The sequence below is a fragment of the Pongo pygmaeus genome, chromosome 22 (assembly GCF_028885625.2).
Source record: "Pongo pygmaeus isolate AG05252 chromosome 22, NHGRI_mPonPyg2-v2.0_pri, whole genome shotgun sequence".
Lineage (NCBI taxonomy): Eukaryota > Metazoa > Chordata > Mammalia > Primates > Hominidae > Pongo > Pongo pygmaeus.
Genome location: NC_072395.2, coordinates 37,901,119 through 37,922,829, shown reverse-complemented (window position 1 = coordinate 37,922,829; position 21,711 = coordinate 37,901,119).

Sequence of the window (21,711 nt, the reverse complement as noted above, 5' to 3'; positions counted from 1 at the left end):
TAATGGCCTCCAGCTACATCCATGTCCCTGCAAAGGACATAATCTCATTCCTTTTTATGGATGCATAGTATTTCATCGTGTATATGTGCCACATTTTCTTTATCCAGTCTATCATTGATGGGCACTTAGGTGGATTTCATGTCTTTGCTATTGTGACCAGTGCTGCAGTGAATATATGCCTGCAAGTAGCTTTATAATAGAACAATTTATATTCCTTTGGGTATATGCTCATTAATGGAATTGATGGGTTGAATGATGTTTGAGACAGGAACACTTTTAAAACTCTTTTTCTGAGACTGGTATCACTCTGACTTTTTTAAAAAACAGAGATATAAGAAATAAAAATGATAGTCATCATCCTTCATAAATGTAGATAAAAATTTCTTAAGAAATTTAAACATATTGAATCTAGAAATATATTTTAAAATATGCATCATAGCCAAATGGGGCTTATGCCAGGAATGTAAGATAGTTTCCTCATCAAAATCAATGCCTTTAATATACCATATCAGCAGTCTTAAAAAGAAAAGAAAACATGTTCATCCCTATAGATGCAGAAAAAGTATTATATAAAACTCAACATTCATTCATGATAAAATCTCTCAGCCTACAAGGAATAGAAAGAAACGTCCTCATCCTGATGAAAGGTCTACAAAGTCCTATATGATCTGGGCTCTTTTATCTTCCCAGCTTCATCTCTCTGTACTCTCTCACTTGCTCACCTGCCAGCATGTCCCCACCTTATAGACTTTGCATTAGTTGTTTCCTCTGCCTAGAATGCTTTTCCATCAGATAGCTACATGGCTCATTTCATCTCCTCTTTTCTTGTCCAATTGTCCTGTTATTGGGGAACATTACCATAGTAATTCCTTTTTAAAATCCTAACCCCTCCCTTGGATTTGTTTTTGTACTTAAAAAAAGGCACACTTACCTCCTTTTAACATATTATGTAATTTACTTATGATTATGATGATTATTTTTGGTGTATTTTACTCTGTATTTTTTAACTACTGTATTCCTAGTGTAGGGCAGATTTCAGCATATTGCAGGCACTTTATAGATACTTATTAAATTAATAAATAAAGAAATCATGAATTTTAGAAGTTGTGGAATAGAGTACAGTAATAATAGCTGCTTGGACTTTAACAACTTCAGTCCTCTGGAGAATATAGTTGTGAAAGAGTGTTTCTTTTTTCTTAACAAAAATATAAAGTTGTAGATTCCACAGGTCTTTAGTTTTCAGATCCTGTGATAGAGTTGGTAAGAGTCTAATTCTTGTTTTTGAGAGGACATGAAATGAGAATAGGAGTTCAGCAGAGATAAGAGATGAATGCTGTAGTCACACAGTAGTAACTGGGCTCCATTTCTCATTCTTTTTCCTTCTGTGTTATTGAACTTTGCCAAGGAATAGAAAATTTTGAAATGGGTCATTCCTTTTCTTCAAAGAATTGTGGTTCTCATTCTTTTATCTTGGAAATCCCTGTGGGAAATATAAAATTTATAGACACCAAAAATGCTCTATTCTGCACTGTAGTGACTGAACTAGTCTCTGGTTTAAGATCTGTTTTTTTCTTATGCTTTTCTCTTGATGAAGACATCAATATCTAAGTTTTGTGGAATAACTTGGAGCATTGTGTGTGTTTCATCTATAAGCTTTTGTGAATGGTACTTCTGGAGACATCATCTTGTGCCTACAGCTGAGAGAGATGGTTTTCACAATGATGTCAGATATTGTATGAAGAGCAGCTAGTGAAATAATTCAGAAATAAGTAGGTCAACTTCCATTAGCTTACCTTTTCCCCATGAATTCTATTTATGTTTTCTATTTTTCTTGGAGACAGCATTTGAAATCATAGACCTAATGTATAAATTTAGTACTCTCATGCTTTAGAAAATGTGTTACAATGAACAAAATATTATTTTAAAAAATGCTGACTGAGTAGAAATCCTTAAAATATAAATTAATTTTACTGAATGTATACTTGGCATTATAATAATATTATCTGCTTATGTTGTTTCATTTGAATGATAAGGATGAGTTCTGTTTTTTTTTTTTTTTTTCTAAACCAGTCAGAAAAAATCTTGTGTTTGAGTTTGTTTGTGTATTGCTTTTAAAAGGTTATTTCATTACACGATGTTGGCTTAAGAAGAATTTATTACTTTCATATTTAAAAATAGGAGGCCATGGGTTAGATTTTTCAAATTACTATCTAAGGTTATACAAATATGAACAGACTAGAATAGTTATTTTTAGTAAGGGCAAGTGAAGAGACAAACCTGTAACTGAATTCAATATAGTCAAAAGGGTTTAGTTCATACTTGACTGAGAGGTACTCTTTTCACTAGATATCATTTCTGAAAGTGAATTAGGCCAAGATGAGGTGCATTTCTTTTATATTTTGAAAGGATAAAATTTAAATAAGTGAAAGTTGGAGTCCCATAGTATTTCATTTTTTTTCCCCACTAGAGAGGAAGGGTGTTTTATGAAATGGTGATTTACTTTGTAAGAAGTAAACTAAACTTATGCAGAATTTCAGGAGAGGACAACTGAGAGTTCACTTTTTTCCTGATTGATCAATAGAATATGTTAACCCATATGACGTTTATTTAACATCTTCTATGGGTTGAGCACTGGCTCAGGTACTTAGAAAGCAAATATGAATAAAATGAAAATCCACCTGTCATGGAGCACAATTTCAATTATAAAATATTATATATATTTTCAGATGGTATATTTCTTATGCAATTTGGTTTGTACTGAAGATAACTGATTTTTTCATACATTTCTGATTATAGACATAATTTATGAACTTCTCATAATTTTCTTTATAATAATTCCAAAGTGATTTTAGTGCAAATCACTATTAACACTATTGTTTTGCCTTTCTTATTATATGAATATAGCTATATCGATAGGTTGCTTATCATTTTACGTATGAGTGTACATTTTAAATAATGGTTTCAATGATTATATGATATTACAGAAATAATCTTCTATTGCTGAGCATTCATGATGCTTTTGATTTTCTGCTGTTAGGAAGAAGAGATCTTTGGGTGAAACTGATTGTATTTTTAGGGTAAATTCCTATGAGTGGTGTTATGTGGTAGTATTGAGGGTACTTTAAAAACTTTGGTAATATTTCCAAGTTGACCTCAAGAAGTGTTGAATGCTTTGAAAGAACAACCTATTTTATTGTTTTTAACTATTTAAATTGACAAATGAAAAATTGCATATATCTGTGGTATACAACATGATGTTTTGATACATGTATACATGGTAAAATGATTAAGTTGGTCTAATTAACATATCCATCACCTCATATCTTTTTTATTGATGAAAATATTTAAATTCTACTCTCTTAGCCATTTCCAAGTATACGATATACTGTTATTAACTGCAGTCAGCAGGATATACAATAGATCTCTTGAACTTATTCCTCCTGTCTAAATGAAACTTTGTACTGTCTAACCAATGTCTCCCATTTCATTACTCATGCCACTCTCCCCTAGCTTCTGATAACCACCATGCTATTCTCTGCTTCTATGAGATCTATTTTTGAATGATTCCACATATAAAAGAGATCATGTAGTATTTGTCTTTCTGCCTCTGGCTTATTTTATGAAGCATAATGTCCTCCAAGTCCATGCATTTTGCTGAAAATGGCATAATTTCCTTCTTTTCTTAAGGCTGAATAATGTTTCATTATGTATATGAATATGTCTTAGCCTAGACATATTGATATATGTGTATACCACATTTTAAAATTCATTCATCTGTTGATAGACACTTAGATTGATCCATGTTCTGACTATTGTGAATAATGCTACAATAAACATGGGAGCACAGGTATCTCTTCCAGATACTGATTTCAATTCATTTGAATGTATACTCAGAAAGGAAATTGCTGGATCATATGATAGTTCTATTTTTAATTTTTTGGAGAACCTCTATACTGCTTTTTATAATGGTTATACTAATTTACATTCCTACCAAGAGTATTGAGAGGTTTCTTTTTCTCCAGTCCTCTCTAGCACTTGTTATCTTGTCTATTTGATAAAAGCCATTCTTAGAGGTGCGAGGTAGTATTTCATTGTAGTTTTATTTTGCACTTCCCTGATGGTGATGCTGAACATCTTTATATATGCCTGTTGGTCTTCTGTATGTCTTCTACTGAGATATGTCTATTACCCATTTTTTATCAGGTTGTTTTATTGATGATAAATTGAGTTCTCTATATAGTTTGGATATTAGCCTCATATTAGATATATCATTTATAAATTTTTTTCTCATTCCATAGGTTGTCTCTCACTTTGTAGATTGTTTTCTTTGCTGTGTTGAAGTTTTTTAGTTTGATGTAATTTCATTTGTCTATTTTTCCTTTTGTTGCCTGTGCTTTTGGGTCATATTAAAAAATCTTAGCCAAGACTATTGTCAAGAAGTTTTTCCCTTATGTTTTCTTCTAGTGGTTTTACAGTTTCAGGTCTTACGTTTAAGTCTTTATAACCTATTTTCAGTTGATTTTTTATACGGGGTGAGATAAGAATCTAGTGTTATTTCTTCTGCATGTAGATACCTAGTTTTTCCAACATCATTTATTGAAGAGACCATCCTTCAATCTCAACAACCTTTTTTAAAAGCTATTCCGTTCTTTCTTTGATTAATGACCATTTCCATTTTCCCTTTTACCCTGATATTTGTTATTGTGCTAGATATTGTTTAGTGCTCACTCTATGCAAAAAACAACATTGTATCAAACATTCTTCACTTACCTTTTTCCTTTAGGTAAAGGACTTGTGTCGGTAGATAAGTAAAATTGTAGACTACAAATTGTTGGAATGACAAATCCTCTGCATGTTTTCAAATTTAGCTTCTCCGTTTCTCTCATTATTGCATTTTCAGAATAAGTTTTTATAGGGTAGTATTTAAACTGTGTTCCTGAAAAACAGAAATGTTTTGTTTAGCACAACTGTCTGAGGACAGCCTATACACCACTTTCTATCCATGTTTTGGCACTCTACATATTATTTTTCAGCAGAGAGAAACATAAGATCTAAAAGAAAAAGTAACCCTGAGCTACTTCAGCTCAATTAACAAACATTTTTGTTGTTGTTCGGTATATATCTGACTCTGTAAGAGATACAGGTCAATAACACTGTGAGATGAGCCCTGTTCACCAAGGAGCTTTGCACTCAGTGATGAAATTTTTTCTCATATCTAGGAGAAAATTCCCAATACTTGGGGTTATGTTCTAAGTGATGCCCTGTGCTACTCTTCCTGTGATGATGAATATATGTTTTTCTTACATAACATTTCTGGTAGCATTAAATTCAGAAAAGTAAGGAAAAGATAAATGTTCATAATTTCTAGATATGAATCAACTAAAAGTTGATTAATTTTTTTTTTTTTTGACACAGGGTCATGCTCACAGCTCACTGCAGCCTCAAACTCCTGGGCTCAAGCCATCCTCCCACCTCAGCTTCCCGAGTAGCTGGGACTACAGGCATAAGCCACCATGTCCAGGATTTTCTATTTTTCGTAGAGATGAGGTTTCTTGAATATGTCCTTAATATTGATTAAAAGAGTGCATACATCTAAGGCTTTTGCTAGAGTCACTTTGAATCACCATGGAAGACTGTGGGGGTAGCTCCATGAGAATTTAATGAATTTTCAGTGCAGGGCAAATGTAGGAAAGAAACTCAATACTTGATTTAAGATATAGGAATAAAATGTTATTTCAGGAACATAAATCAAAACTTATTGTTTCCTGAAATGTATGTTCTAAGTGAATTAGGTGTTTTGCAACTTATTTAATAGCATTGAAAGTATAAAAAATAAATTTTGAGATACATTTGTAATCTAATCAGATATTGGGATGCTCAACTCCCATTTACTGCAGCAATAGCTAGTCATAGTGAAATATTATATATCAGTAATGGAGCCTTATCAGAGTTCTTTCCAGGAAGCTTGTGACAAGGGACTCTGCCAAATATAGAGTGAATATGTTAGATTGAAAACTCCATGTGATTTTTGTCAGGCAACATAAAAAGTTGACAGCTAAAAAGGAGCCCACAAAGACTGCCTTTTCGTCCTTCTGTTTGCAATTTTTCCTTAGGATAATATTCTTCACCTTTGGACAGTACTGAATTCTAAATATTTGCTTCCTCAAATACCATTTTGATGAAAGTCCATTCGCCTTACCAGGCTGATGACCCTCTGATTTATGTGCTCTGGCCTCAAACTACATGCTAACACTTTGTTTAGAGATACACATAATAACATGAATATAAATATGTTACTTAAAATCATTCTTTTAATAGAAAGAAACATATTGTTTCTTTCCCAAATGATTTTCAGCACTATCTTCTGTCTGAAAGTATTGTGTCTGAATACAAGACCATTGTCAAATAAAAAGATGTGTGGGTGGGTGTGCATATGTATGTGTGTGTCTTAACAATTCCCAGAAATTGCCATAATGCTAAGATTAACTCTGGCTTTGAACTAGAAAAGATAAAACCAGTTAAAGGACACACCATTGAAAGCCAACTTGTTTTTGTAGTAAATATATATATTTTTCTTCATTTAACCCACAAATGTATATCATTGCACATTTGGAGCAGAAAGAACTGAAGCAGCAGATTTAAAAAAAATGAATATTTATACTGTAATAGTAGTAAAAGTAAAAGCTATATCTTAAAGAAGTTGTGGTTTAGTGGAAAAATTTCAGGTCTCTTGAGAGAACAATAGCAAAAGGAACAAATTATCTTTATTTGGTTCAGTAGAAAGAATCATCTCATTGTGTTTTCATTGAAAGCATTTTAGTCAAGTCTAATATCACAATTTCACACTGGTTTATACATTTTTCTTGAAATCCAAGAGGCTTGGAGTCAAATGCTGCTGTTGTTACAGTGTTTATGATTTTGGGAAAGTTACACAAAATTTCTGAGATTTGGCTTTTTTGTTTAAGTACGGGTAACAAGACACTTCAAACACAGTGTGAGATTTCACATATGTGAAAAATCTCAATTGGGTTAGGTTTGAAATATATTGGTTCCCTTATTCTGTTATTTCAACTGGAGAGTTACCAGCTGGACTCTTGTCCTTCGTAATATATTTACCTTTATTAAGAATTAATGAACTTCCTCAACCTGCCAAGGGCATCTACAAAAATCCTACAAATAATATTATACATCATTATGAAAGACTGAATGTCTTCCCCTAAGGTCAAGACCAAAACAAGTATGTTCGCCTAATCACTTTTAATCAACCCCATATTGGAAATTCTAGGTAGCACAATCAGGAAATAAAATGTGAAAAGGAAAGGCAGCCCAAATTGGATAGGAAGAAGTAAAACTATCTCCATTTGCAGATGACATGATCTTGTAGACAGAAAATTGAAAGGAATTCACTAAAAAACAAATTAAAACTAATGAAGGAGTTCAGTAAGTTTGCATTATAAAAGATCAATTACAAAAATAATTGTATTTCTGCACAATTGCAATGAACCTCCTAAAAATGAAATTAGGGAAACAATTTACAATTTTTCAAAAAGATTAGAACACGTATATAAATTTAGCAAAAGAAATGCAAAACTTATACTCTGAAAACTGCATAGCATAATAGAAATAAAGATCTAAATAAGTAGAAAAACATCCTGTGTTCATGGATTAGGAGATTTATTATTGTTAAGCTGTCAATATTCCCAAATTGATCTACAGAGTGAAGGTAATTCTCACCAAAATCATAACTGGCTTTGTAAAAAATAATAAGCTTATCCTAAAATCTATACAGAAATTTAAGGGAACTTAAAAAGCCCAAACTATCTTGAAACAAAAAGAAAAAATTTAAGGACTCGTGGTTTCAGACTTTAAAACTACTACAAAGGTACAGTAATCAAGGTAGCATGATATTACATAAGTGTAGACATACAGATTAATGGAATAGAATTGAGTGTCCAGAAGCAAACCTTCACACTTATGGCCAACTGCTGTGTGGCAGTGATGACAAGACTACTCTATGGGGAAAGAACAGTCTTTTCAACAGATCCTCCTGGCACAAGTACAGATCCACATGCAAAAGAATTAAGCTGGACCCATGTTTTGGAAACATATATAAGAATTAAATAAAAATGTATCAAAGGTCTAAATAAAAGAGTTAAAACTATAAAATTCTTAGATGAACATGAATAAATCTTCATGATTTTGAGATAGGCAATGGTTTCCTGGCTATGACATCAAAAGCACAAACAATAAAAGAAAAAAGCAATTCAAAATTTTTGTGCTTTAAATGATACTATCAAGAAAGTAAAAACGTAAGCCACAGGATAAGAGAAAATATTTGTAAGCCATATATTAGATAGGAAATTTGTGTCTAGGATATATTATGTAAACAACTCTTACAATAAACTCTTGTAATGAAAACAACAATAAAAAGAAATAACCCAATTTAAAGCTGCACAAAATATCTGAACATATACTTTGTTAAAGAAGACATACAATGGCTAACAAACACATAAAAAGATGCTCAACATCTTTAGACAGGGAAATGCAAATCAAAAACCCAATAAAATGATACTTCACATCAAATAGGATGGCCATAGTCAAAAAGATAGATAACGTGTGAAGAAGTCACAACTGTCATGCACTACTGGTAGGAATGTGAAATTGTGCAGCCTCTTATATAGCAGTTTGGAATTTCATATATATATATGAAAAGAAGTAAAAACATATGCACATGCATATCTTATATATGATTGTCTGTAGCAGCATTATTCATAATAGCCCCAAAGTGGAAACAACCCAAATGTTTATAATAAATTCATAAACTAAATGTGCATTCAAATAGTGAAATATTATTTGGCAATAAATAGAAATAAATTACTAACACATGATGGACCTTCAAAACATTATGCTAAGTGAAAAAAAATCACAAAATATCACACAGTGTATGATTCAATTTATATGAAATATCCATAATAGACAAATTTATAGAGATGCAAAGATTACTCCTTGCCTAGGGCTATCAGCAGGTGGATAGGGTGGAAGCTGGGGAAATAGAGAACAAATTGACTATGGTGATGGTTGTACAACTATCTGAATACACTAAAAACCATTTACTTTAAATGAGTGAATTAATTTTAAATGGGTGAATTGTAAGGCATGTCAGTTACACCTCAGAAAACTATTAACAATTAGTTAATGAAAGTAAATGACCTTCAATTTGTGCGTCATGAAAACATTTTAAATCAGAGCATACTTCCTGTAAGATGAAATCATATTTAGACAAGATATACGTAGGTGGAGAAGATGGTTGGATTCATGTGGGCAGGCACCAAGAGCAGCTTAGCTTGGAGCATTTTCTGTTTAGCTGGAATAGCCATTTGATCTAAAAGAAGGAATGGATCAGAGAGCTAAGCCAAGTTTTAATTGATTTACTAACAACCTTTTTCCTAGACTGCTAGATACATAACAGAATGAATATATTTGTGTGTGTACATATATATGCATATATGTATAGTACTATTTGTATACATATAGTACATAGCTATATATATGCATATATACTGTACATGTAATGCATACAGTACATTTTTCTATACATATATGTTTATATTATTATTTTTAATCTAGAGAAGTTTACATTTCAGTTTTGACATTTTCAGTTACCTAAAAAAATCTTTATCTATTTTTATATACTATAGTGATCCATGGAGAAAAAGTGAAATTAAATATATCTATATTTGCATGTCTCTCTCTCCATATATACGTAGATATACATATATATACACATACACAAATATATGTGTGTATATATATATGTATCACTACTGATCTATGTAGCCATCTGTAAAGTTTACTTCACATAGTAAATGAGTTAACAGTATTTAGTTTCCTATATTTCTTAACCATATCTTTTTCTTTCATATTTTAATGCTCTCAACAGACCATCTAAATAAAGCAGCAGAGTGAACACAGGGACTTTCAGGCATATACTAATGGTGTTCCTAAAATGATTCAATTTGATCTTGTGCTTCAATATTTCTTTTCAAGGTAAATTAGGTTTGTGCTGTTGAAAAAATGTTAAATTGTTGTTTGCATCCTCTAATGTGTATAATAGCTGAGAGAAGATATAGCTATTTGCATTCAGAGGCATGTCCAAGTAGGGATTTCCTTCTTCTGACTCTTATAGTTCAGGAACATAACCAAGTAATGAAGTGAGTAATAACGAAATAGTGAACAGTGGCCAGGCATGGTGGCTCATGCCTGTAATCTCAGCATTTTGGGAGTCCAAGGTGGGCAGATTACTTAAGACCAGGAGTTCGAGACTAGCCTGGCCAACATAGCAAAACCCCATCTCTACTAAAAATACAAAAAATTAGCCGGGCATGATGACCCATGCCTGTAATTCCAGCTACTCAGGAGGCTGAGGCACAAGAATTGCTTGAACCTGGGAGGCAGAGGTTGCAGTAAGCCAAGATCATGCCACTGCACTCTAGCCTGGGCAGCAGAGTGAGACTTTGTCTCAAAAAAAACAAAACAACAACAAAAAAGAAATAGTAAATAGTATATGGCTAAGTAGTTGCCAATATAAAAATTAGAAAATGTGCAAAATAGATAATTGGCTTGAAAATTATCCTTAACTAGAGTCACTGCTGAATGGCTAAAGGGCTAAGTTATAGATGTGTCTAAGCATTCAACTCAGTCTGTTTCCAAATAACACAAATACTTTTACTATTATGGAAATGCAGGTCTATGTTTCTACATGTCTGGAGCACCAAACTGTTTTAGATGCTCAAATAAGAAACTGTGTCATTGTTGGACATATACACCATGGAATACTATGCAGCCATAAAAAATGATGAGTTCACGTCCTTTGTAGGGACATGGATGAAATTGGAAATCATCATTCTCAGTAAACTATCACAAGAACAAAAAACCAAACACCGCATATTCTCACTCATAGGTGGGAATTGAACAATGAGAACACATGGACACAGGAAGGGGAACATCACACTCTGGGGACTGTTGTGGGGTGGGGGGAGGGGGGAGGGATAGCATTGGAAGATATACCTAATGCTAGATGACGAGTTGGTGGGTGCAGCGCACCAGCATGGCACATGTATACATATGTAACTTACCTGCACATTGCGCACATGTACCATAAAACCTAAAGTATAATAATAATAATAATAAAAAAAAAAAAAAAAAAAAAAAGAAACTGTGTCATGCTGGTTTCTTTCTTTCTGATTTTTCTCACCATGTCTGAAAATAGAATACTGGCATGAATGTATATTAGCACACAACTTATAAGAAGACAGAGCATAAAAAAAGGCACAATGGAAATAACCTACTCATATCCTCATACAACAAGAGTTCTGCACACCTTCAGAGTCAAAAGTCTATCTGCAAGAAACTCAAGATTCAGGTAGAAGTTTGTGAAACCCCAGTGGACCCCAAGACATTGGAGCATCATTTTGAGAGTGCAGACTGACACACAGGTGGCTGATTTACCAAGCTTGCTCCTGATTTGAAAAGAATAGAAAGAAATTTCTAATGTCGAAAATGATAGAATGGAATAAAGAAAACTTACAAGATCTATGGGACAGCTTCAAAAGAGCAAATGCTTGGACTATTGAAATTAAAGAAGAAACTTAGAAAATAGTAGAAAATATATTCAAAAAAATAATAAACCTAGAGTAAAACATAAGTATCCAGGTACAGGAAGGTCAAAATAAAATGATTGAAGTGATTTAAAAACATCAAATTTGGAAATAGCTCAGTCCTCTAAGGGGCTTGGGTACAGCCACATTTGGCCTTGAGCATGCAACCAAAATCATCTGCCAAGGGGTCCTAAAGGAATCATATGCACTAGGGTCTTGGTGGAAAGGTTTGTCTGTCCACTGACAGTGGTCTTGGCAGTGAACCTAAAAGTTGCCCTGTGGCTCAGCTACAGGAGTCCCCAACCTCAACTGAGGTCCCAGCTCAGAGAAACTCACACAGGGACTTAGAGGGATACCCACTCATATATTGCAGCTCGAGAGTCTGAGCCTCTCTGCAGGCTTACCAACCTCTGTCTCACAGCAAATCCCAAGGGGACCTAGTTTCAGCTCCGGCCTCTCCTGTTGCAATTGAGGAACTACTTCACTTGGCAGGGGCCTGCTAGGTGATTCACAACCATCTGAGCCAAGAAGGTGAGTTCACTAGCCTCTTTCCCATAGCAGATCCCAAGAGGGCACAGTCTCAACTCCAACTTCTATGCTGCAGTTGGGGATCAATTCCATCTGTGCAGAGACCTGTCTGGAGATATGCCCATCTGAGTCACTGGAATAGTTTTCTAGACCCGGGTCCCTGGCCAGTGTTCCCACACAGCCCCAGAACCCTCCTTGGGTCTTCCCAAGGTCCATTTGGGCCAGAAAGCTGCATCAACCTTGGAGTCTTCATGAGATTGATGACAAGCCTGGTCTTAGAGAGTCTTTTACTGCTGACACAGCTGCAGGGGTCACAGGGTCAGGGAACACATAATCTGCTTAGAATCCCTGGAAGGCCTGGGCCTCTGAAGAAGGACAGGCACAAACAAGGGCAGATGGCAAAGACTAAAATAAATACTCAATCCCTCAGTGCACAGACATTATCACACGTTCCCAAGCATCAAGAACATTCAGGGAAATGTCATGTCATCAAACAGAAAAAATGATGTGCCAGAGACCAACTCTAAAATGATGAAGGTGTGGGATCTCTCAGACAAAGAATTCAAAATAGCTGTTTTAAGGAAGCCCAGTGAACTTTAAGAAAACACAGATAATCAATTCAGAAATTTATCAGAGAAATGTAATACAGACATTGAAATGATTTGAAAACACAGAACAGAAATACGAGCACTGAAAAATACAAAGGATGAAATGAAAATGCAATACATAGCATTAAGAGCAGAATTGATCAGATAGAATCAATGAGTTCAAAGACAGACTATTTGAAAATACAGGCAGAGGAGAAAAAATAAAAAAAAAAGAATAAAAAGTAATGAAGAAACCTGAAAGGATCTATGGGACAACTTCAAAAAAGCAAATATTTGGGCTATTGAAATTAAAGAAAGAACTTTGAAAGGAATAGAAAACGTATTCAAAGAAATAATAGAAAATGTCCTAAACGTAGAGAAAAACATAAGTATCCAGGTTCAGGAAGGTCAAAATTTACCAATGAGCTTTATCATGAATAAGAATACCCCAAGACATATAATCAAACTCTAAAAGGTCAAAGACAAAGAGAGAATTCTAAAAAAAGCAATAGAAAAGAAGAAAATAATGTATAAGAGAGACCCAATTGTATGACAGCAGACTTCTCAGCAGAAATCTTACAGGCCAGGAGAGAGTGGAATGATATATTCAGAGTGCTGAAGAAAAACAAAACAAACAAAAAACTTCAATCAAGAGTACTATAATCAGCAAAGTTATTCTTTAGAAATTAAGGAGAGATGTTTCCCCAAACAAAAGCTGAGAGAATTTATTGCTACAGACCTGTTGCATAAGAAATGTTAATGGAAGTTTTTCAGACTGAAAAAAAAGAATGCTAATGTGTTTGTTACACTAATATTGTGATTGTGGCATGTAAACCATGTATATCCTTACTAAGAAGACTAAAAGACAAAACTATTAGAAATAATAACTCCCCAAATTTGTTAAAAGATAGGCAATGTAAAAATGTAAGTTATGACATTAAAAATTCTAAATGTGGGGATATTTAATGTGTACAATCCTTTTTTGTTGACTTTTTTGTTTCTTCTTAGTGTTTTGCAATCAAGGTTAAGTTGGTATCAGTTTTAAAAACTTTTTATACCTAGGGAACGTTTCTTGTAAGTCTCATGGTAGCCAAAAAGTAAAAGCAGACAATAGAAAATATTAAAAATAAAAAGCAGTGTATTAAAACATACTACTGGAAAAAAATCACTGAACTACAAAAAAATAAAAACAGAAAGGAGAGAAAGAAGAGAGGAGTTACAGAACACCTAGAAAACAAGTAAGAAAATATCAGTAGTATGTTTCTAACTACCAATAGTAACATTAAATGTAAATGAACTAAATTCTCCAATTAAAAGACATAGAGTGGCTGAGCTATATGCTGCCTACAAGAAACTCACCTCACCTGTGAATATGTATATAGACTGAAAGTGAAGGAATCATTTCAGTGTTAGGGAAGTTTAGGGTCAGATAATACTTTAAATTAGAAAAAGTAAATTTTGTTTGTTTAAATTTTTGGCTTTTTGAAAAAATATGTAAACTCATATAATATGTAGTAGTTTGAAGCAATCATATTGTCTTCTCATCTTAATTAACTGTTGCTAAATTTAGTGGGAACTTCTGAATTGTATCAATATTAATGGTGAGGAAAATCAAGTCAATAGTAATCATTCTTATGGAACACATATTATGCAACAAATATAAACAACACCATCACTTTAGAAGTAAATTATTATGATGGCTGCCTTTCACATTTCATGTGTTAGCTTGATCTTTAAGAAAATAATACTTTCTTTGGGTTTGAAAACAGAAAATTTACATTCCTCCTATTGACTTTCCTGAACTTACAAAATTTGTTTTCATTTTTGACCTGTTCCCTCTTTTTCTCATTAAATGGTGATAGAGTTTGATAAAAATGTCAAAAATTCAAAGTGGTACATGGAAGCCTTCCATGCTTTTATCATCTGGAAGAGTTATTAGGCAAGAACAGGGGGAGTAGGCTAAGGAATAGGAATAATAATAAATATAGTCACTTGGGATGTATGGAAATACTGCATTGATGGAGGGTAGAAGGAAAAGTGATGTGAGGCATGAATAAAGCCAAACAGATAAACCAAAAAATTGGCGTTGTGTATTAGGGCACTGAATGAACTTAGAGAAACTGAGGCCCTAAATAGAACATTATTACCACAGGTTGCATTGAAAGAGTCTAATTCCTGCTTCCCTCTCTGTCTTCCTTTTTCCTTCAACCTTTTGTGTGTGTGTGTGTGTGTGTGTGTGTGTGTGTCTGTGTATGTGAAAAGAGAAACTTTCTGTTATTCACAAATAGTATACTAAAATATACTATTTTAGTATACTATTTAGATATACTATACTAATACTATACTAATACTATACTAATACTATACTATTTAGTATACTATTTAGAATATAATAAAATATACTATTTTATTATACATTCAAGATGCTTAAATCAACTTAGAAGGTTAACTTTAAAGTCTAAGTAATTGAGTACAAACATGCAGAAAATATTGGTTATGTGCCTCATGGCAACTTAGCAGTAAAACTACAATTTGACCCCTAGTTATAGGATGATTCTGTATCTTGATTGATAAACCAGAAGAAAAAGTAAATTCAGATAAAAACCAAATGATTTTACAATAATAATAACTTTTTTTGAAATATTTCAACTTTTTAAAGATCAAAAAATGATTCTTATCTTTTGACACAACCAGAATTAATGCACATGAATGGGAAGAATTGCAAGATTAGAAAATGTTATCAATTAATTGTGAAAGAAAAGCTGTATTCATTTGTTTGCTCAGGAATCACAAAGTCACTTTTCATATGAATAATTAATGGAATACATTATACATTTTAATTTGAAATCAAAATGAAATTTTTTTTACTTGACTGTGGTCATCTTGAGAGTAGTCATCTTTTTCAGTAGGAATACACTGAGTAACAAGACTAGAAATGGAATTCTGTATTACATAGTAAGTTGTGAATTGGCTTTTTTCCCTATGCACAGATCAGTTCAGCAATTGAAAAAATTTTACTACTTATTTCGTGTATGAAGGCATAGGTTAGGCAAAAGTTCATTAAAGCTGTTACTTCATCTGCATATAAAATGTCAAGTGCTATCCTGCTATCCAGAAGAGAGTGCCAAATGCTCCACCACTTTGCAAATTTGCCTAATAAAGGAGAGAGTGCATTCATGTACCATTAACTTGTTAAACCTTGTTGCAATACTTTCACTTTTTATATAATTTAAAGTCAAATGACATAAAAACTGTGGGAGTTTTATGCAAAGGAAAAATATGAACTAGATTTTGCCTGTTGAATATTATCATTGAATGCTAGAATGTTATAGTTAGTAGATAGTAAAATGTTATTCACTGAAGACAGATATGCAATTCCAGATGATAAGTAAAACACTCTATAATCAATTTTTTATGTATACATATTTAAAAATTGTACCTTAGTAAGCAAAGCATACAATGCATTATTGAGTGGCATCTAACATTTTGTGTTGTGCCTATAATAACTAAAAGTTCTGAAAATAAACTGTACAAAATAGACAAATTGAAAGGAAACATGTTGGTACTGGCTTGCCATCCTTAGAATTTCGATCAAACTGTGGTTAAAAATATTAAGAAAGGATCCTTGCAATAAGTATAGAAATGACTTAAAAAACCAGAATGGCAAGAGTTTACACATGAGGGATGTTTTAACATAATTCTCCTAATTTTCATCAAACCCATCCCTGTGAGTGGGGCAGGGTTTTATTGTTTTCTTACATTCTGTACATAATGTTAAACATTATTTTAAATAAACACTTCCTTTCAGAAAAGATGTTTAAAGAGCCAACCATTGGCAGTGTCTCCATTTTTTTGTGTTGGAGAACAAATATAAATATTTTACAACTGAATTATATGAATTTCAAATTCACATTTCCCCAAACTTAGATGAAGAATTACAGGAAGAAAAAAACTAGTTTGACCTTATTCATCCCTAAAACTTTTCCTTCACATTTTATATCCAATCTAATAAATGTTATGTTCTTATTGAGTATTTGCAGACATTGTCTGGAAAATGTAAATGTTTAAACTGTGCCATCAAATGTATTAATTTCTGTATTTTAAGCTAGCCAACATTAAGAAACATTTTGAACACTGTAGGTAGAATTTTTAAAGACATTTATTCTTTATTTCCAAAGTGCATCATTTTGATGCAAACACAGTGTTTAATTTAAAATACTTTCTAAGGCTTTGCATACGTGTATGATTTTCGGTGCCCTTATTTCTTCTAGACTTTTGCTGATTGTCTTCCACTCCTATTCTCTTCATTTTGGGGCTTCCTCCACCTATCTCATAGACTGTGGTTCTGCCTGTTAAACACGTAGGTTAGTTTTGACTGTGCAGTTGGCAAATAACTCAAAAATACATTTTCTTCTCGATTTTCTGCCTTTAGTCATATAAACCTAGCACCAGAGCCAGAGGCCAAATGACTTGAAAATCACCATGGATATTCACTTTCATCTGTAATCCTCATCACCCCTGAATTAGAAATTCTACTCCCCAAAAGGGCTTCTGTATTACAGAAGTTGTTTTATATAAATTTGCTCAGAAATAAAAATACCACTCCACATAGAAAATTTATTTGTTAAGACAGCTGTTAGCACATGATGCTTCTTAATGAAAATTTAAAAAAGCATTTTCTATCTCCCATGCGTTTTTTTGAGTAGATGCCCCTCTGCAGTTGCACAGTTTTTTAAGCAGAGCACACATTAAATTTCTGCTACAATGTGCTCCTGAGCTGGGCACCTTTCTGCAGTGACCCAGCATGTTCAGACTTACATATATTGCAATCTCCAGATTAAAAGATGGAGGAACCCTTTCTAGAAGGAAAGATGTGATGTGGTTTGGAAGCTGGCATGATCCTGCATTTACAAAATACAAATTATTAAATTTTTACGTTAGATTGATAGATTTTATTTTGATGATATTGATAATAGCTACTCATTTTAGTAGATTTAGAACATATAGAGCAGACAAGAGAAATCATCATCTTTAAACCTAGAGTTAGCCATTATTACTATAAAGTTTGTATCTTGTTTTTTGTTTTTACTTAAAAAGAAAGAATAAACATTGCTCAAGTCACTTAACACTTGAGTATATTGTAACAACTGTTTTTAATAACTTCATGTTGCACAATGGACATACCATAATTTACTAATCCTTAGTTGTTTGACAAATGGATAGTTTAGGTAAAATATCTTTCTCGAATTTGAATTTCTGAGATTATTCATCTGCACAATAAATCTGCCTTTTATGGGCATTAAAAACTTCCATCCAACCTAAATAGAGGCCACCACTAGGGAGCAATGTTTTTCTGATGACAATGCCTTATTATTCCTATTTTAATTATAGCCACATTGCTACTGGAGAACATTATTTTATTATGAATTTCAGTGTCTGATCTTCTGTATTTGTTTTTGTTCTCCTTTTTTTATTATACTTTAAGTTCTAGGGTATATGTGCACAATGTGCAGGTTTGTTACATATGTATACATGTGTCATGTTGGTTTGCTGCACCCATTAACTTCGTCTTCTTACTACGTATGAAAGGTTTATTTACTGTTCTAGGTAAAGCCACAGATTGGTTTATTTACTGACTCTCAGTCAACCAAATGTAGAACTGAGAATAACATGCAAATCTGATTCATTTCCTAATCTGAGCAGGGCCCAACTTTAAGAACATAAACACCTCTGCACAAAGCATTATTTCTGTTGCAAATATTCTACCTTGAAAAAGTGGACAAGAAAAATATTGTTGTCAATTGTAGTTCTCATTTTATTTCTTTGTTTGAAGAGACTTCTTAGCTATAAAAATTATTTATACTGTTGATTAATGTTTGTATTATTGCACAGGAAGACACTGAGACACTTCATCAAAGAAAAGGTTACCTATCTGCTTCCTGCTGACTGACAAACACTGGGATGTAAGAGATAGTTTTTAGTCCATTTGGATGAAGATTTCTTTAACAACAATTGGTTTCCTCTTACCTTCCATTTATTCCCCTCTCAGCATCTAGGTTCAGTGACTATTTTCCATAAAGATTTTATTAGATGTAACTTATTGGTATCATTGATCAGATAGCATGTTTCTGCTAGCTAACCAAGATTTCTCAGAGTAAGCCAGTATAATTTTCAAGGGTATAGGGAAGTATAAAGTGACTGATATTCTGAACATAACTCCAGATTACCTATCACATGAGAAAATCATAAATAACTTCTCAGATTATATAATCATAAGAAATAATAAATGATTGTTGTTTTATGCTACTAAATTGTAATGTGATATGGCATATATCATTAGATAACAGAAACAACTTACAATATCTTCGGTGACACTTTCTAATCTTACAAGATTCTGGGAAGAAACTGGGTCTTTATGAAAACGAATGAATGAGACTAATCCTCACCCAAGCTAACATGGGTCAGAAAGTGTAACATGGATATGTGGATTCACAAAGGAACATGAATGAGCATAACTACCTTGCAGAAAACATGGGTCCTGCTCCGGATGGTGAAAAGTGTATGGTCTGATTTATCTAGGTATTCGAGACGTAATTAACACAAGAGACAGTCTGGACTTAACATGGCCGCCACACGTGATACAGATGACCAGGAAGCCAAAGCAATGGGCTTTGACTATGATGTGTCCAGTTTCATTTAAATAAGCAAACATCTGCTACTGACTTTTGGGCTTCCACTGCAGAGCCCCCTGAGACACATTCATTCCTCTTTCGAATGACATTAGTCATGTGAACATAAAAAGAACTTTCTTACATGCTCCATGACAGTGGCATTTTATTTTTGCTCTTGAGAAGCAGACCAGTGGGTGAGCACATCCATACCTGCTTACTGAGAAAAGCCTTTCCTATCATCCTATCACATACCTCTCTGTGGGAACCGGGGCGGGTCCTGCCCACCCACCTGGCAATCTGGATCCAAGTTGAGTGTGACTCACATCTCTTAAAAAGTCAACTGAGAATGTTTTGTCTGATAGAAATCTTCTAAGTATGATGCTTCCTCCTTTTTAATTCATAACTCCATAAAACTTGTGTGTGAAGTTATTTCAGAAAGTAGGAAAATAATGAAATATTTAAGGAAACATGGAGGATAAAGGTTAATCTATTCATTTTCTTATTATGCAGTAGTTCCAGAGGGCATTGTGAACAGGAAAATTATAGGGAATGGCTTGGAAAATTGGTGAATATATTTAATGATGAATAGAATGCAGTCTTATGAAGGTTTGAATTTGGGAAGAAACAAAATGGGGCCAGGCACGGTGGCTCACGCCTGTAATCCCAGCACTTTGGGAGGCCAAGGTGGGCAGATCACTTGAGGTTGGGAGTTCAAGACCAGCCTGGCTAACATGGTAAAAATCCATCTTTACTAAAAATACAAAACTTAGCTAGGCGTGATGGCTCATGCCTGCAGTCCCAGCTACTCAGGAGGCTGAGGCATGAGAATCACTTGAACCTGGGAGGTGGAGGCTGCAGTGAGCTGAGATCATGACACTGCACTTCAGCCTGGGCAACAGAGTAAGACCCTATCTCAAAAAAAAAAAAAAAAAAAGGAAGACAGGATACATGCTTATATGGATGTATTTATCTCAGCATGTTTGAAAACCAAGGACAAAAAAGGCAGGAGGCTGGGAGATAAATAAAAACACATGCTAAATACATGACACTGCTGAGTAGAGAATATCAAGGATCATGGGTCTTCAACAAGTTTCAAGTTCTAGTGGTACTTATAGCATCTTGCTACGATGCTATAAGGCTGAGTCAAGTTGCTAAAGGGTGAAGCAGACAGGCAGTAGAATGGCTGTGGCAAAATCTGCATTAGTATTAATAGCCAACACTTCTTCAGCATTACTAAGTAGTAGCACCCTTCCAAGCGTACTGCATGACTTAACTTATTTATTATTCATATGGAATAGGAGCTATTAATATTTCCATTTTTTTATAGACACAGAGAATTTAAGCAATGTGGCCAAGATTTCACAGCTTGTGAATAATGAAGCCAGGCAGAGAACCTGGACTTTGGACTCCAGAGATTATACTTTCAACCACATCACTATTCTGTCTCCCATATTAGTGAGTTAAATGAGCTTCTAAGTGGTAGAGAGTTTTATTTTTTTCTTAGGCAACTCTTTAAGGGAAACTTTAGGCCTTCAAGAGAGCAGATACTTCTCTGAGGTCTAGATAAACTTGGACATACCCTTGTCATGATCCAGAGCAGGCTCTATGCATTCTAGATGGTAGTGATATTACCCATGTTCCTTTCGCCTCCACATGCCCATGTTTACATTTTCTGTCTCATGTTAGCCTGGGTGGGGATTAGTCTCATTTATTCATTTTCGTAAACATCCGATTTCTTCCCAGAATGTTACAAGATTAGAACAGGTCATTGAAGGTATTAGGGGTTGTTTGTGTTATTTATTGCTATATAACATGCTACATTAAAACTGAATGGTGTAAAACAATAATTGTTTATTATTTCTTATGATTATGCAATCTGGGAAGTGGTTGGTTTTTCTCATGTGATAGGTAATAATAGTTACTAATATTCATCATCAATATCATAATATAAACAATCCACAACGAGGTATTAAAGAAACCATAGCTCTTGTCTTCCTGCCACCCCAACACCCTAGAATGAAGAATGTTAACCTGGGGAATCCCACCGAGGGGTCTTCCTAGGTAACTCCATGCATGTTTCATTTAACTCAGCCAAGGTGGTATTATAGGAGAGCATTGGATCAAATATAAAATGACTTGGGACCCAGTCTTGGTTTCACCATTTGGTAGTGATGCTAACTTGAACAAATGATAGTCATTTAATCCCCTGAGCATCAGTTCCTTCTTATGGTCAGTGTGGTGGATACTCACTTCACTAGCGTTTTACAG